The sequence below is a fragment of the Trachurus japonicus genome, chromosome 13, assembly GCF_045865225.1.
Source record: "Trachurus japonicus isolate A0001 chromosome 13, Traja_1.0".
Taxonomy (NCBI): domain Eukaryota; kingdom Metazoa; phylum Chordata; class Actinopteri; order Carangiformes; family Carangidae; genus Trachurus; species Trachurus japonicus.
The window spans coordinates 42,658,068-42,674,213 of record NC_140919.1 but is presented as its reverse complement, the minus strand read 5'-3'; the positions used below and the strand labels follow the sequence as shown (position 1 = coordinate 42,674,213).

General features: G+C 41.8%; 1 long non-coding RNA gene across 1 annotated transcript in view; it reads left to right on the top strand.

Moving 5' to 3' along the window:
• Positions 1-16,146, top strand: part of LOC146976689 (uncharacterized) — a 316,272-nt gene that overhangs the window by 89,869 nt on the left and 210,257 nt on the right. The window contains exon 2 of the long non-coding RNA XR_015037505.1: positions 13,858-13,897. This is a non-coding gene — a long non-coding RNA (uncharacterized LOC146976689). The remainder of the gene's footprint in view (positions 1-13,857; positions 13,898-16,146) is intronic.

Sequence of the window (16,146 nt, the reverse complement as noted above, 5' to 3'; positions counted from 1 at the left end):
GGAGAGAGGAAGAGAGGGAGAGAGGGAGTGCTGTTTGAAGTGTGTGAATGTGCTGTACATTTCTGAGTGGAGGGGATGGAGAAGAATTGACTGTGTGTGAAGGATGGTCCTGGTTTTGACAGAGCTGTGTAGTCTGGTCCAACAGTCTGACAGGAGTGATGAAAGTGTCAGCAGCTGTTTATCTCCATTAGGACGTGTAGGACAAACCGCTGCTAACTGATCCCAGCTGTGGAGAAGCTCAATATGAGACCTTAAAGCTGAATGTGACAGGATTGTATCAATTCTACTGATGTAACAGCAACATCATGTTTCCATGTCCTTTCACCTGCTTATCTTCTGCAATTAAGTTCTTTTTTACTTTTTTACTTGCATCATTATGGAAGAGGATTAGGGCCACTGTGGGGAAAAAAGGGAGTTCTGACTTTTTTTCTCCGAATTCTGACTTTAATCTCAAAATTCTGACTTTACGTAATCTCAGAATTCTAAGTATCTAAATTTAAACCAAAATGTAGTCAAAAACGTTTGCACGATTACATCCAATGCAAATTATGAAGTCCATCGCTCTGTTTTTTTCGAAACTGTAAAACCTATTACAGTAAACCTTTCTCCTCCTTTTGTTCAATTGACACCAAACTTGCTGCACTGAATCTTCAGACCGTCCTCTACAAAAATACCACCCAGATTTTAGATATTTGAAAACTGGAGCCGACAGTGCAGGAAAACGTTTGACTGTAAACAGTATACTGTAAACGTATACCAGCCAATTCTTGCTAAATACATTTTCAACGTTCCTGATTAAAAATTACAAAATGTTGGAGTTTGCCTGGCCTCAACCATTGAAGTGGAGCAGCTTTATTTTCATTGGAAAGGACAGATGGCTGTCTTCAAGATAAAGTGATTGACATGTTGTTTTCACCAAGGACTCCTGGGATTAAACCTGAACAGGTCTGTCCTGAGTTGAAATGACTGAAATGTGGATGAAGTTACTCAGCAGTCTGAAATGGACTTCAGGTTTGACAAGGAAATCAAAACAATATTGATGTCATCAAATCAGTTTTATTTGTAGGCTACTGCACGTTTCACATGTCCTGCATACTAACATTTATATACTGTGCACATGGAAAGTATGAGACCCCGTTCAATTTTTCACAATGTTTTATGTTGCAGCTTTATGTGAAATCAATCAGACACTCATGTAGGTCGTTCAGGTGCTGTCAGTTTCTTTTGCTCATCTTTGAGATGATTCTACACCTTCATTTGAGTCCAGCTGTGTTGAATGAAATAGTTTGGACATGATTTGGAAAGACACACTTATCTAAATAAAACCTTACCGCTCATTTGCATATCTGAGCAAAATAAGATTCATCAGGTGGAAGGAACCGCCCCAAGAGCTCAGAGACTGAACTGTAGCAAAGCAAAGATCTGGACAAGGCTTAAAAAAATATCTGCTGCACTTATTGTTTAAAAGAGCTCAGAGGCCTCCATCACTTTTACATGGAGGAGGTTTGGGTCAACCAGGACTCTTCCTAGAACTGCAGCCCTCTAGCCAAACTGAACAGTTGGGGAGAAGAGCCTCGGTCAGAGAGGTGACCAAGAACCCAAAGTTCACAGAGATCCTGTGAGGAGATGGGAGGAAGTTCCAGAAGGTCAACCATTGCTGCAGCCAGGGCCGTTGTATAGGGGAGAAAGGTGATGATAACTCTAGGGGCCCAGCGCCCAGTAGGGCCCACAAAAAACCCCAGTAGTTTAATCTTAGTATGACTGATTTATTCTGCTTAGACCCTGACTAATACTCATAGTGCATGCATTAGCATCAAAACAAAGTAGGCTAAATAAAAAATGATAATACATACATAGTCTAAGAAAAAAAACTGGAAAGGTTAGGGGGTAGGTGCCCATTTTAGTATTCTTTCAGGGGGCCCAGAATTCCTAGCAACGGCCCTGGCTGCAGCTTCTACTAATCTGGGCTGTATGGCAGACTGGCCTGATGAAAGGCTGTCCTCAGTGAAAGACACAGACTGCATAGAGTTACTCACAGTCTTTAGGTGGTTGTTTGCAATTATGGACTTAAGCTCAAGTCCATTGGTTTTCCCATGTGGGGTGTCCTGGGGGGGTTGACATCTGGGCTGGTTCCCATGGGAAAGCAGCAGTGAGGATATTGCAAGGAAAAGAACATAACTCAAAGATAAGGAAGGTCAAACTATATATTACATGTCCTCGTGGAAACAGAGGCAGGATAATAAAAGTGATAGCTGACCCACCTCCACATGATAACTCAACACACATTTAATAGGATTAAAAACAACTGAATTTCCTCAGGTTGGATAAGAGAACAGGAACACTGCCAAGCAGACAGAAGACCGACTCTCTAATACCTGATGACCTGATGCTGCATACTACCCTCCAGAATATTTTAATTAATACAAAAAAAGGAATGTAATTAAATGAAGATTAAAGGGACACACTACATTTCCCATGAAATTCTTGGAATGCGCCAAGAATGTTTTCATTGATCAAGAGCGAACGATCAGATACCGTCGTAGTTCCGACCATAAACGATGCCAACTAACTAATCCGGCGGCGTTATTCCCATGACCCGCCGGGAAGCCTCCGGGAAACCAGGAAACCAGGAAATGCTGGGTGACTCAACCACTAAATAATAATATCAAAATAACTATAAAGTCAAAACGATATGGACATAAATGGACCCATTAACAAGTGTGGGTAATGTGGATTCATCCACATTAATATGAGACTCTTTTATAACCAAAAGCAAACTCCTCAGGGTCTCTTTAATATGTTTTTGCTGTAAATAGTAAGTAAGATAAAACTCCTGCTATTGTTTTTAAAGAACTACAATCACATATTTGAGCTGTGTATACACAGACATTTTTAACAGTGTATGTTGGTCCAGGGTCAAAACCAAAGTGAAAAAAAAAGAGAGAGAGAGGGAGATTCTAGTATGTCCCATTTCATTTTAATTTAGTTCAAATTGTGTGTGTTATCTATATGAAGTCATGTCAAAAAGGACTCAACCAACAAGAGGTACCTCAGATGTTACCAACAAATAAAAACTATTCCATGTCTCACACTGACTTATGAAGAGTTCTACAATCACTTCAGGATAAAAACCGTCTGCATAGCCGAGCTAGCTGTACCAGACATGACTGTACAGTAAATACTTTTGGTGTTTTTGTGATTTCCGAGTTGTCGACCCATGAAGTGTATACGTGTTGTGGATGCACAGCTGCGTGGTGCGCCTTCATTTAAAGCAGCAATCTGTGTGTTTTGCCTCACAGCCGCCCAGAGATAATCAGGCAGAGAGGTGCAGCGAGGATGTGAGGGGGGTTAATGAGCTGCAGCGGTGCAGCCAGACAGGCCGCTGTGACAAGATGATAATAGTAATGAGTCACAGTTGTGGCCCTCCATCATATTATGCAGGTCTTTGAATGGATTTATTTACCCTTCATTTATTATGGGAGGTTTTTTTCTTTTCTTGATAGACTTATTTTTGCTACAGTTCCATATAGAACTTGAATTTCCTATGGCATGTGCAAGCACTCAGAGCCGAGGTGTCGCAGCATCGCATGTTGTATAAATCACGTGATCTTATCCCGACAGGTCACCGGTCAGTGACACACGGAGACAAACTCCCTCACACACTCTCATTCTGCTTCCAGGCAACCGTTTTCTGTCATTTCCTGAACAGGAGCTCAGTGGGAGCAGATAAACAAGGAGCTGGAGAGGGAAGGGGAACATTTAGCTGCAGAGAAAGACAGATAGTCTTCTCAGCACGAGACCAAACCGGAGTGCTGATAAAAGCCTCAATTACATATTTCATTTTCAAGACAAGAAAAAAAGAAAAGCAACATTAACTCAAAGGGAAATCTTTCCTCTTAGCTTATCTACTGTAGATTTGACTGAAGGAACTCGTCATGTCCTTTCAGTTTCTACCACTGCACCAGTCTGACGGTCACTCGTGCATTCAATCCAAAGCCGTTTCCAGTAGAAACCACTGGGCGCTGGTTCTGCACCTGAAGCTCTTTATGGGCTCTATGAAGTGTAGCTGAAGTGTATCACCCGAAGGCAGATTTGAAATATTGAATTCTTCTCAAATAATCCTCTCACAAGGCCTCTCTGTTTGCATCATATTTGTGCGCTGCTGAAGGTTGTCGTGTGCGTCAGACGTCCCTAAGTTCTTTATCTCTCAGCTTGAACTTACACGTCTGTATAGAGAAAGCAAAGGCAACAAAACAGCATCGATGATGTACCGTTTATATACGTAGACACCATTCGACAGCACCAGAGTACAGTGTCATGGGATGTATTTGAAACCGCCTACTACATACTGTACTAGGGATGTACCCAAACCCCAATACCCGAATAATGCTTTGAACCAGAACAGTTTTAAGAAAAAGAAGCGTTTGGATGTGTGTTTTGAGCGTGATTTTGAACCAACTACAAGAGATTAAAACAAAACGGAACAAAAACACATGTTGGTGTGTGTTTTGAGCCAATCACATCCATGCACCAGACACTGCCACAGTTTGGAGCCCTCAGACTCAGTCCCTTACGTTATAACAGAGGAGCAGCAGCACATAACCTGGTGACTGTGGTTCACACTCCAACACAGTAGGTGGCGCTAATGCACCTTAACGGGAAAATAAGCAGCTATAAAAATATATTTTTGGAGAGTCACAACCCCACGAAACGACTGGTTCCACCACCAGAATTTGATCCATTGAGTCCGATTACATTTGAAAAGTCTAGAATAGCTGCAGGATTAAATGATTTCATTCCTGTTCTAGTTAGCCGACAGCTAAAGCGGAAGTTAGCCGGTTAGCTCGGTGGAAGTTTCTAGTACGCCCACTTCCGGTTTCTTCCCGAATAACAAATCCAACGTTTTTTTAAAAAGCCCAAATCCGAACTCGAATACAAATAGTGGACTGGCTGTACACCTCTACTTCATACTATGTTAGTATGTACTGGAAACTGCATATTGAATGTGTGAGTCAGTATGCTATTCCAACAGACCGATGCCGTTTACACTGCAGTATACAGTATAAGTATCGCAGAATTCATTTCACTCCAACTGACAGCGATAGCGTCGAAGCAGGCTATAAGCTGTTTTAATTCTTACTATAGCGCTGTTCATAAAAATAAAAAGCATAGTTTCTCCGATCTGTAGTCAGTTTATCCAAATGACGCCTGTTTGGAAGTTTGTTCTGACGTTTTGGGAGAAGTGAAGCTCCGTCTGTGGGACAGTGACCGGGGTTGTCTCAACTTACCGCTAGGTTTTTAGAGGTTTACCGCCGGTTTGTCAAATCATTTTTAGGAGATAAATGTTGGTCTCGCTGATGAAATTTAACAACTGTGGCAGTCGCATTCATTTGTTTGAATAATAAATAAATGTTTAACAATGAACCAATCAGTCTGCATTAAATTTTATTTTATTCTATTAAGCTACATGACACGGTTAGGGTACGGGGCAAAGATGCTTCACTACTCTAAACCGTCTTGGTTAGGCTTAGAGGTCAGGGGATACAGTAAGTGATGTAGACTGGTCCGATGCATGCAAACCAGTACGAAACTGCAGATTTTGCTTTTGTTTGCATACGACATTCTACATACTACATTTTGGAGAAGAGAATATTTCTGTTTCTTTCCCTGTTTAGTTCCTGTTTTATTTTGAAGTTCAGTGTCTTATCTTCCTGTGCTCTCTCTCCTCATGTGTCTCACCTGTGTCCCATTGCACCACCTGTGTCTCGTTTCTCCCTCATGTATTTAACCTCAGTGTTGTTCCTGTCTGTTGGCCATGCTCTTCTGTGAGTTCAATTCAGTCTCTTTTTTTTTTGTTTCACCTTACTGGTTTTGTTTTGCATTCTGCATTTTGGGTCCTGTCAAAAACTCAAACCTGACAGACAAGAGACCATCTTACTGTAGAGTCATACGGAGGCACAGGTGAGCCACATCTGGCTCTTTATGCAACAAAGGGCATGCTATTAAAGCTGTTGCAGTGTTAAATGGATGGAGACTTACCTTTTATTGACAAGACAAAATATTAGCTGGTTTGGTCACAGGCACACCACCATTTTTAGGAAATGTTGTCATGTATACACAGACACACATAGTGTCACATGACTGCATCAGGATGTTGAAGTGGATGATTTAAAACTTAACCAAGAACCTTGACATAAACCTTGATGTAAAGGCTGTGTGACACCTGTCTCACCATGGCTCCCTACAGGACCCTAAAATGAAATATTAGATTAATGTTACACGGTGAATGAAGCAAATGTTCAACATAATTATCCCAGCTCCATCCTCTCTGCTCTTTTTTGCCAACAATATAATTAGTCCCATCACTTCAATAACTCTAACTGATTAAAAGTTAATGTCAAACATCAAGAAAACAATGGAGACAGATTAAAGGAGACATATTCTGCCCCCTTTCCACAAATTAAAATAGTCCCCAGGTGTCTTAAAGACATGTCTGTGACATGCTTTGGTCAAAATCCCCCAAGGATCAAACATCACAGCTCTTTTCATCCTCTCAAAACAGCCCTGTTCAGAACGGCTGGTTTCAGTGCCTGTCCCTTTAAATGCAGGTGAGCCACTGCTTGCCCCGCCCCTTCTACCGGTCCCAGATAGGGGCGGGGTTATGCACATTCAAAAACTAGTTACATCATTGGAAGACAACTGAGGGAACAGCTGTCAGATGTCTTTATTTAAGACCAACATCAGTGTGTGCACTCAGTGTTGATGGCTGTAGTGAGAGCTCAGTTTCATGTGTGTGTGTGCGTGTGTGCGTGTGTGTGTGTGTGTGCGTGTGTGCGTGTGTGTGCGTGTGTGTGCGTGTGTGTGTGCTCTGTCCAGCCTGCCTGTCTGCAGGTCCAAATGCTAATACATTCATGGCTCAGCACTTCTCCTGTTTACTTCTTTACTTGCACTTGAAACTATACACCGTCATCAGCATAAAAACTTTCCCTCTTGCATGCCATTAGCCCATATTCTAACTTTTAAAAGGAAAACCACACAATAATAGAGTATTAGCTTTCTCCTTGAATCCATACCTCCCTACAGCACTTCTTGGTTTACTCAACATCAAAGTGGGGCCTGAACTTCTTTCCAGAGCCCTCCCTGCTTGTTTTCTCTGCCGTCATTTGGAAAGCGCCTCGGCGGTAGTGGCGGCTCACAGAGGAGCGGTCCAGAACAGAGCAATATCAGTGGATGCTTGTTTGCGTGGAACAAGGTCGACACATGATTGAATCAGACAAGCATGACTGTGGCTTCTTCTACTGGGATGCACATCAGGCTCGGCTGAGATCGGCTGTTGCACTTCAGACGGTCTGTGTGCTTCCACCAGGAACTTTGATGACCAACACTGATATGTCTACACGGACAGTAGTAATCTGACTATTGGCCTTAGTCCAAATAAGACAATTCTGATTAAAGCAGAAGTATATTTATAGTATATATTTATAGTATATTTCTGTGTTAATCTAAGTCTTAAATAGTTATATCTTCCGACAGCAATCACTTCTATAGAGTGTTTGGTCTGAAACACGGGTCTGTCAGTCACTCTGCTCTGCTCTGAGCCCAGGAGAAAACTTTCCTTGTATCCTACAACCTTTATCCAATGAGGAGAGAGAACGGCATAAAGGGGCAGTCCTCTCTGTGTGTGCAGCCAAGGGATGCGCCTGAATGTGGTGACGTAGGGACGAGGACCAATAGATCCATGACGAGGGCGGGGGCTGCTAACTCCATCGGCTGGCAAGACGTTATGGTGCGTTCAAGGCAACCCGTAACTCGTGTTTTTCCGACCTGTGAAGTGGTACCAGTTCGATCTGGTACGAGTTCACGGGTCAGAAGTTACGAGTGGCCGTTATAGTGACTTTCACAGGTAAAACAGGTCGGAGAAACACGAGTGGGTTGCCTGGAACGCTACAAAGTCGTAAGTTGTGACTTGAAGCTGTAATTTACGGTTTCAAAAGCCTGGAACGCAGCATTAGCCAAAACCACCAGATCGCTCACTTCTGCTTTAAGGTGTTTACTTACATGAGCTGCTTTTTAGAATATTTCTTTCATGTTCCCATTTTACATGTTAGAGAGCAAAGACAGATTATTGCCACACCCGTCGGCCTCCATCATGGAGTCTGACTTTCCCTCCAGAAGTCAAGTCAAGTCAGCTTTATTTCTAGAGCGCATTTAAAATCATACCCTGAGGCTACGAGTTGAGCGACCGCTTTTTTCTCCTTTTTAGAGCACATTTAAAAACCACAAATGTTGACCAAAGTGCTTTACAATGATGTGCAAAACCAAGAATGACAATATAATAGAATAGAACAATTTAAAACAGTGGGTAACTATAGTAAAATAAAGTCGGGGGAGTATTGAATTTTGTATGTGGGATGGAAAGCAGAGATTTATCTGAGGATCTAAGGGGACAAGAAGTGGAGTAGGGAGTAAGGAGTTCAACGAAATACTCAGGCGCAAGCCCACGGAGTGCTTTAAAAACAAAGTCTCCTAAAATCAATCCAGTGTTTTACGGGTAGCCGATGGAGTGAGGTCAATGCAGAGGAAATATGGTCACTTCTCCTGGTAGTAAAGATTATCACAGAGCATCAGACTACGCTTCGTTATGAAAAGCCTCTCATATAATGTTTTAGGTGTTTAATTGTATGGCTTCAGGCCAACTCATTTGTCATGCAATGAGGCTTGTGCTGATCGGCAATCAGACCATATATATCTGTGATTGAGAGGACTTTTTTTTTTCTTGCCATTTGGCACTTTTTTTTTCCTGTTACATATGAAGTAAATACAGTATAGACGACCACTGCTTTCTGCTCCAACTCACTGTGTCAAGAGTGTGAAGGGATAAGGAGGAGAAGTCAGCGATGCAGCCTTCATGTCTTTGATTTAGGTCGACCTGTTCTGCTGCTATTCAATAGCGTTGTGGAGTTGTTGGATTGTGTATTTGATGAGTTTGAAACCAAGAAATCCCATGAGCCTCCGTAGCGTAGCTCTGAGCAGCTCACGGCTCTGCTCTGCCGTTTTTAAAATAGCTTGCACTGACAACTATAGGTAACGAACCTATACTCCTATCCTAAAACTATGGCCAATTTTGCCAAAATGTTGAACTTTCCCTTTAACCTGATATAAAGGTAATCAGAAATCGCTGTTTACATGGTATTTTCTTAATCAGAGTATTGTCTTAATCTGATGAATATCGGGGTTCTGTCGACCATGTAAACCTATTCATTGTATCATGTGAACGTCACCTCCTCAAACTGAAAAATCACTGAGTCTTCTTTTTGCAGGATTCAATTTTTTTTAACTTTCTATGTGAAACCACCTCTTAAGCACATGAACACACATGTGTGGAGTGCTCTCCTGTATGTGATGTTAGCGATTCTATCTGGAGATCAAAGCGGCCGCTGGCTTTTTAAAACTCAAGTAGTCCAGTTTGATTCAGAGGCAGGAGGCAGGAGGCAGGAGGCAGGAGGCAGGAGGCAGGAGGCAGGAGGCAGGAGGCAGGAGGCAGGAGGCAGGAGGCAGGAGACAGCAGGCAGGAGGCAGGAGGCAGGAGGCAGGAGGCAGGAGGCAGGAGGCAGGAGGCAGGAGGCAGGAGGCAGGAGGCAGGAGGCAGGAGGCAGGAGGCAGGAGGCAGGAGGCAGGAGGCAGGAGGCAGGAGGCAGGAGGCAGGAGGCAGGAGGCAGGAGGCAGGAGGCAGGAGGCAGGAGGCAGGCAGGAGGCAGGAGGCAGGAGGCAGGAGGCAGCAGGCAGGAGGCAGGAGGCAGGAGGCAGGAGGCAGGAGGCAGGAGGCAGGAGGCAGGAGGCAGGAGGCAGGAGGCAGGAGGCAGGAGGCAGGAGGCAGGAGGCAGGAGGCAGCAGGCAGGAGGCAGGAGGCAGGAGGCAGGAGGCAGCAGGCAGGAGGCAGGAGGCAGGAGGCAGGAGGCAGGAGGCAGGAGGCAGGAGGCAGCAGGCAGGAGGCAGGAGGCAGGAGGCAGCAGGCAGGAGGCAGGAGGCAGGAGGCAGGAGGCAGGAGGCAGGAGGCAGGAGGCAGGAGGCAGGAGGGCTTCTGATCATCTGAACTGTCTGATCAGATTTCCTCCACAATACGATCAAGAAAGAAAAGTAAGGAGTGGGACGGGAGGGAGGAGTTGGAGAAGAGAGGACAACATGGGGAAGGATGTCTCTTCATGGCTGATCGACCAATCAATTCTTTTTTTCTTCAAATAGCTTTCTCTCAGCATTAGGGATGTCACGATTATACATTTTCTTGGTGCGATTATTGTCAGAGAAACGATCACGGTGTTACGATTATCACGATTATTCTGCATCAATTAATTTCACAACACTATGAATGTGTAAAATCAAATATAGTCAAAATATAATTACATAACTCATTGTTTACACAAAATATTTTAAGTATCTATTAATATATGACCAATTCTTAATCCCCAGGGGAAGTGTTTGAAATATTCAGGTCATAAATTGTCATCTATACCAAATGTTTGTGTTTATTTTTATCGTTTTTTTTTTTGTTTTGCTTTTTTTTTTAAATTAAAAATGACACACTAACATTTAAATTCCTACCAATTCAATGTTACGTTAAATGGATGAATGAATCTGAGCATTTTCCTTTATTCTGGCGCCACATCTGCCAATACGGTTCCAACATAATCTTTTTGGGAAAGTGACGGTATTTAGGAATCTTTACGATTAATTAATTGTGGAGTTTAATACCACGATTAATTGTGAAAACAAGTAATCGTGACATCCCTACTCAGCATCTTTGCATCAGCCTCCACCGTATCATCCCTCTCTCAGTGTTTTCCGTCATCTATCAGATAGAGACGTGTAGATGGAACAAAAACTCCTCCCTGTCATTTATTCTGCTGGTTTTTGTTTTTTTGTGTGCCTCCGTTCATTCCTTCCACTCTGTGATGATGACAACCATTTGTCATCGCTGCTGCGTCTTTTCAAATGAATCCATTTGCCTCGGCGTTGTGTTGCAGCGTTGCTTCCTTCGTCGCGGAGAGATGCGGTATTATGGCAACAAAATGCAAAAAGACTAAAAAATGAGAATTGGTGTCGTGATGACTCAGTGGGTTCAACTATATTCTGGCAGCATCAGATGTGACTCATGGCTTCATCTGTGTCTCATCCCCCCCTCCTTCCCCCTCCCCCTCCCCCTCCTCCCCCCTCCTCCTCAATACCTGCTGGAAGAAAATGTCTGACAGATCGTGTAAAGATCGGCTGCCCAATTGCCTCAGATCAGCGTTTAAATTCTGTGCTTTGGGATTGATGGTAGTCCAACCTTTTGTCCTGGTTGTGAGACTGAAAACTCCACTGTGAATGATGAAGCCTCTTTTTAAAAACTGTAATTTCTTTCTTTCTTTCTTTCTTTCTTCTACCCCCTTTCTCTGTCTTTTTACTTTTCTTTCTTTCTTTTTGTCGACCCCTCACTCTGTCTTTTCACTTTTCTTTCTGTCTTTTTGTCTACCCCTCACTCTGTCTTTTCTTTCTTTCTTTCTTTCTTTCTTTCTTTCTTTCTTTCTTTCTTTCTTTCTTCTACCCCCTTTCTCTGTCTTTTTACTTTTCTTTCTTTCTTTTTGTCGACCCCTCACTCTGTCTTTTCACTTTTCTTTCTGTCTTTTTGTCTACCCCTCACTCTGTCTTTTCTTTCTTTCTTTCTTTCTTTCTTTCTTTCTTTCTTTCTTTCTTTCTTTCTTTCTTTCTTTCATCCTTCTACCCCCTTTCTCAGTCTTTTTCTTTTCTTTCTTTCTTTTTGTCTACCCCTCACTCTTTGTCCTTTCTTTTTTTCTTTCTTTTTTCTTTCTTTCTTTTCAAGATTTAAAAAATAAAAATCACATGTCCTTGTTATATTGTGCCCCAAACCAATATTCAATGAATCGTGTGTGTTGGAAAAGGAGCAGGAGGAAGCCAATTAATTCCCACCCCTTATTCAACTACTCCATCACTCTATATTCAAAGCAAAAAACAAAACAAGACAAATCTTTATACAGCTTATCACCACTCAATCACCCATCCCTACAGAGTCAGTATAATATTCCATTCCCAAACTTACTAGCCTCATCTCCATATTTACATGTTTTTGTACATTCTGTAACAGTTTCATGTCCGTGCTGTATTTGAGCTCCTGCTCCAAACCGTTCCACAATTTCACCCCACAGACTTTTATGCACAAACTTTTCAGAGTTGTTATGGTATTTTTTATGACTTGCACTTTCTTTTTTCCAACATTCTCCTCCATGACAGTACATGGCACAAAAGACAACATCCACCAACACAAAATAGTAATAAAAAGAAAAAATCTTCCCACACTGAAGGGTTATCCCACCATTATAATGGCCGCATACATCTCTGTCAAATCCAAGCTGAAGCCAAAATAGTTGTGATGAGGCAGTTTGATCTTATAACTAAAAAGGAGTGAAAAAACAGAAGCAGTCCTTTGTATCAGGTCCATAGTCTCGAGGTATTTGCCCCACTTCAAAAGCTACATTTCCGTTTTGCCCTGCATCCTGTGTTTCACTCTCATACGCTGCCACTTTGCCCAGTTTGATCATCCATTCCTGGAAAGCAGGCTCTCCAAGCTTTCTCCAGATCCTGAGGTTGATCTTCTATCCAGTCATAATTGCAGCCTGAATCCAATGTTCCAGTGGTTGGGGAAAGGCAGAAAACACTTTACCATATCCCAACATGTATGGCTTATGGCAGTGTTTTTCAACCTTGGGGTTGGGACCCCACGTGGGGTCGCCTGGAATTCAAATGGGGTCGCCTGAAATGTCAAGCAATTATTTTAAAAAAAGTGTTAAAAAATATTTGTTTAACTACTAATTCTTTTTAAAATTATGATTAAAAACACCACACACAATCTTAAACAACTGTATTCTATACTTTCACTTTCTTGAATATAAATCTAGTTCAAATAAAATGCAGCGTATATAAATATCTGAGCTGCTGCATGATTGATAGCCACGAGCACATGACTGCACATGATTGCTGGGTCGCCAAAAATTTGTGATGTCATAATGGGGTCACGACCCAAAAAAGGTTGGGAACCACTGGTTTAGGGCAAAACACAAATTCTCTTTTCGCAACACTAACAATAATACAATGACTCTTGCAGTATTCATTAATCTTAGGGCAAGATCGTAACACATGTCGTTGATTTAAAAAAAAGAAAGAAAGTTCCCCTCCTAAATTATTCTCATATCCATAAATATATTTTTTTAATAGAATTCCTGGAATAATGTCTGGCTTGGTACATGAGTTGTGCACTCTTGTGTTTAACCAAATCGGGGAACTTCATAGTACATTATGTGACTTTAACAGTAATGAATTTGCATGCTGAAGATATCCAGTGTTATTGATGATTCTATTGCTCTCGTGCATAACAGCTGTAGGTTGGACTTCCAGGCAGTAACTCAGATATGGTAATATGAGTGTATTCCAGTAACCAATTAAATGATAGATCTGATATTCATCCTCTTTCTCTGGGCAATAGAACTCCATTATTGACCGAAACTTACTAATGATGGTAAAAAAAAAAAGTGCTGTTTGCTTCTGTTTGAGTGATGCTTCTTCACCAACATTTCTTTCTTGTCCTCAGAGGTTCAGTCTGCACTGTTCACATTGTACAACATTGTACATCATTGGTTGCCAATATGAAAAAATAGAGATTAAGACTGAATTTAACACAAGTATTTCACTTATACATTTAATACTGTGTGAAATGTACCTGAAGTTAATTATTAAACCTTCTCAGTAAAGATGTAGGAAGAACTGAAGAAGAATAAACTAACCCTTTATCTGTGGTTCTTGTTCCAGGTGTCTGGAGGGATTGACCTGGTGACCAGATGACACAAAGGTAAGCAATTCACTTTATCATTGTTTCACTCAAAAGACCAAACCCATAGAAACAGGATGTGGAATTTACTCAAAAACTCGCTAGAAGATGAAGGAGGTCTGCACCGATGAGGGAAAACAATACAAGAAAGTACAAATACTCAATGATTAGACTTAAAAACAGCTAATGGATATGTGCACTGGCTTGAACACTAGACAAATTAGTGGCATCTGAAAAAACGTTCATGAACATCATGAAGCAGTGATACCAAGTTGACCAATTCTCTACTGAGCTGACCAATGTCCGACATCTGGATGATATCAGGTCAGAGTGGATGATATCAGGATGTGGGGCTTTAGTCATGACAGTAACGATCACACTAGGATCTAACACAGAGGTAGAGCTGCAGGTAAAACGGCCACAGAGCAGGGATTTCCTTCCTGGTCAAGATGTTTCAGTAACATCAGGGGTTAAACGCCCACTATGGCTGCTGAACAAAATAAACCTTATATAAGTATCAGGACAGACCAGGTCAAATTTTGTCAATTTTGAATTCTTAAAGACGGAAAAACAAGAAATAATTCCTAATGAATCTATGAACTTTCATCAGCTGACAGTCACAGGCTGTGGACTTCTCAGTTGGAGGATGTGTTCAACAGCCAGTCTCACTTTGGATCTTATTTCTCATGGTTAAATACTGATCAATTTCATTATCATTAAAGGGATAGTTCAACATTTTGGCAAAATGACCCATTGCTTTAATTCCTATAGTCTTAGGATTTAGGAGTAGGTTCAGTTATGAGGCGGAGTTGTTTTCGAGGCAAATACAAAGCCTTCCAAAAAACTGCCCCCAGCGGGAACGCGCATCAGTGGTTTCGCATGAATTTCCCTTACAAAAACAACTCTGTGTGGTAACGTTGTGTTATTATCTCATAGTGTGGTGAATGTGCAGCTCACAACTTGTCCACCAGAGCGTTGTGGAGTTGTTGGATTGTGTATTTGATGAGTTTGATGAGGGAAACCAAGAAATCCCATAATGAGCCTCTGTAGCGTAGCTCTGAACAGCTCGCGGCTCTGCTCTGCCGTTCTAAAAATAGCTTGCACCAACAATTAAAGGTAATTAACCCACTGCTATGACTATAGGGATTATGGCAATGGGCCAATTTGCCAAAATGTTGAACTATCCCTTTAAGGAAATTGTCTGTCAAATTAGAGTTTTGGTATTGTAAATCAGTCGTGTCCGGCCCATATTTGATAGAGTGAACAGACCTTATGCTGGGTTCAGATTAGCTAGAATGTTGTCAACACTGTGTATGTGCTGCCCACATCTCTTCACCCATGTTGACCTTTTTCTCTTCAGCTTCATCTTCCACTGATGCATCACAGAGCGAGGCTCATAGTTTCAGAGGCTGTCTGTGTTTTGGTCTCATCAGTTTGTGAGCACAGTGTGAACCCACAATGTTGGAAGATGTTCTCACTCAGCGACGACATCACTGTAACGGAGCTAGTCCATAATTCTGCAAGTGTATATCACACACACACAAGAAGCGGAAATGCACCTAGACTGTGGCACACATACTATTTGCCATCACCATTATCAACCTGTATTTCACATGGGAAACCTTCATCATCACTACAGTGGTATCAAGTTCCAAAAATAACTCATTAATTATGGTTCATACATAAGATATCAACATACAGGACACATCCATCAGGGGACTTGGCTGTTTTCACACCTCAACTTGTTCACTTGCGATGCAATCATAAGTGAACACTCTAATAAAGTGATGGAGGTGGATGACAGGTGTGAGCGCGGCGGCTGAGTGCTTATGGATCTTATGGATTTCACTGATGTTAGCTGTGGTTATAACACCAGGATGTTTGGAGGTGAGAGCTAGTTAACAGACTCAGTAGACCATGTTTCCACCACTGATGACTTCCTCTGCTGTGGTGACACCAGAGACAAAAATGTGAACAACTTATAGATACATAGGTTTTCACTGTCTTCGTATCTGCTTTGTAGCGCTACATTATGTAATAACGTTGCATTATCTAATAATGTAATACATTTTCACCTCATGATGTAATAACGCCGCATTTTGTATTAATCTGCCACATTTTGTAATAAAATTCTTGAATGTAATAAACTTTGCCGCATTTTGTAATAAGTTGTTACATAATGCACCAAATCTTTACATTTTCTTCTCGAAAAAATTGCAACACCCGTATTTTGTAATAACTGATGCAATAAGTAACAAGTAACAAAATGT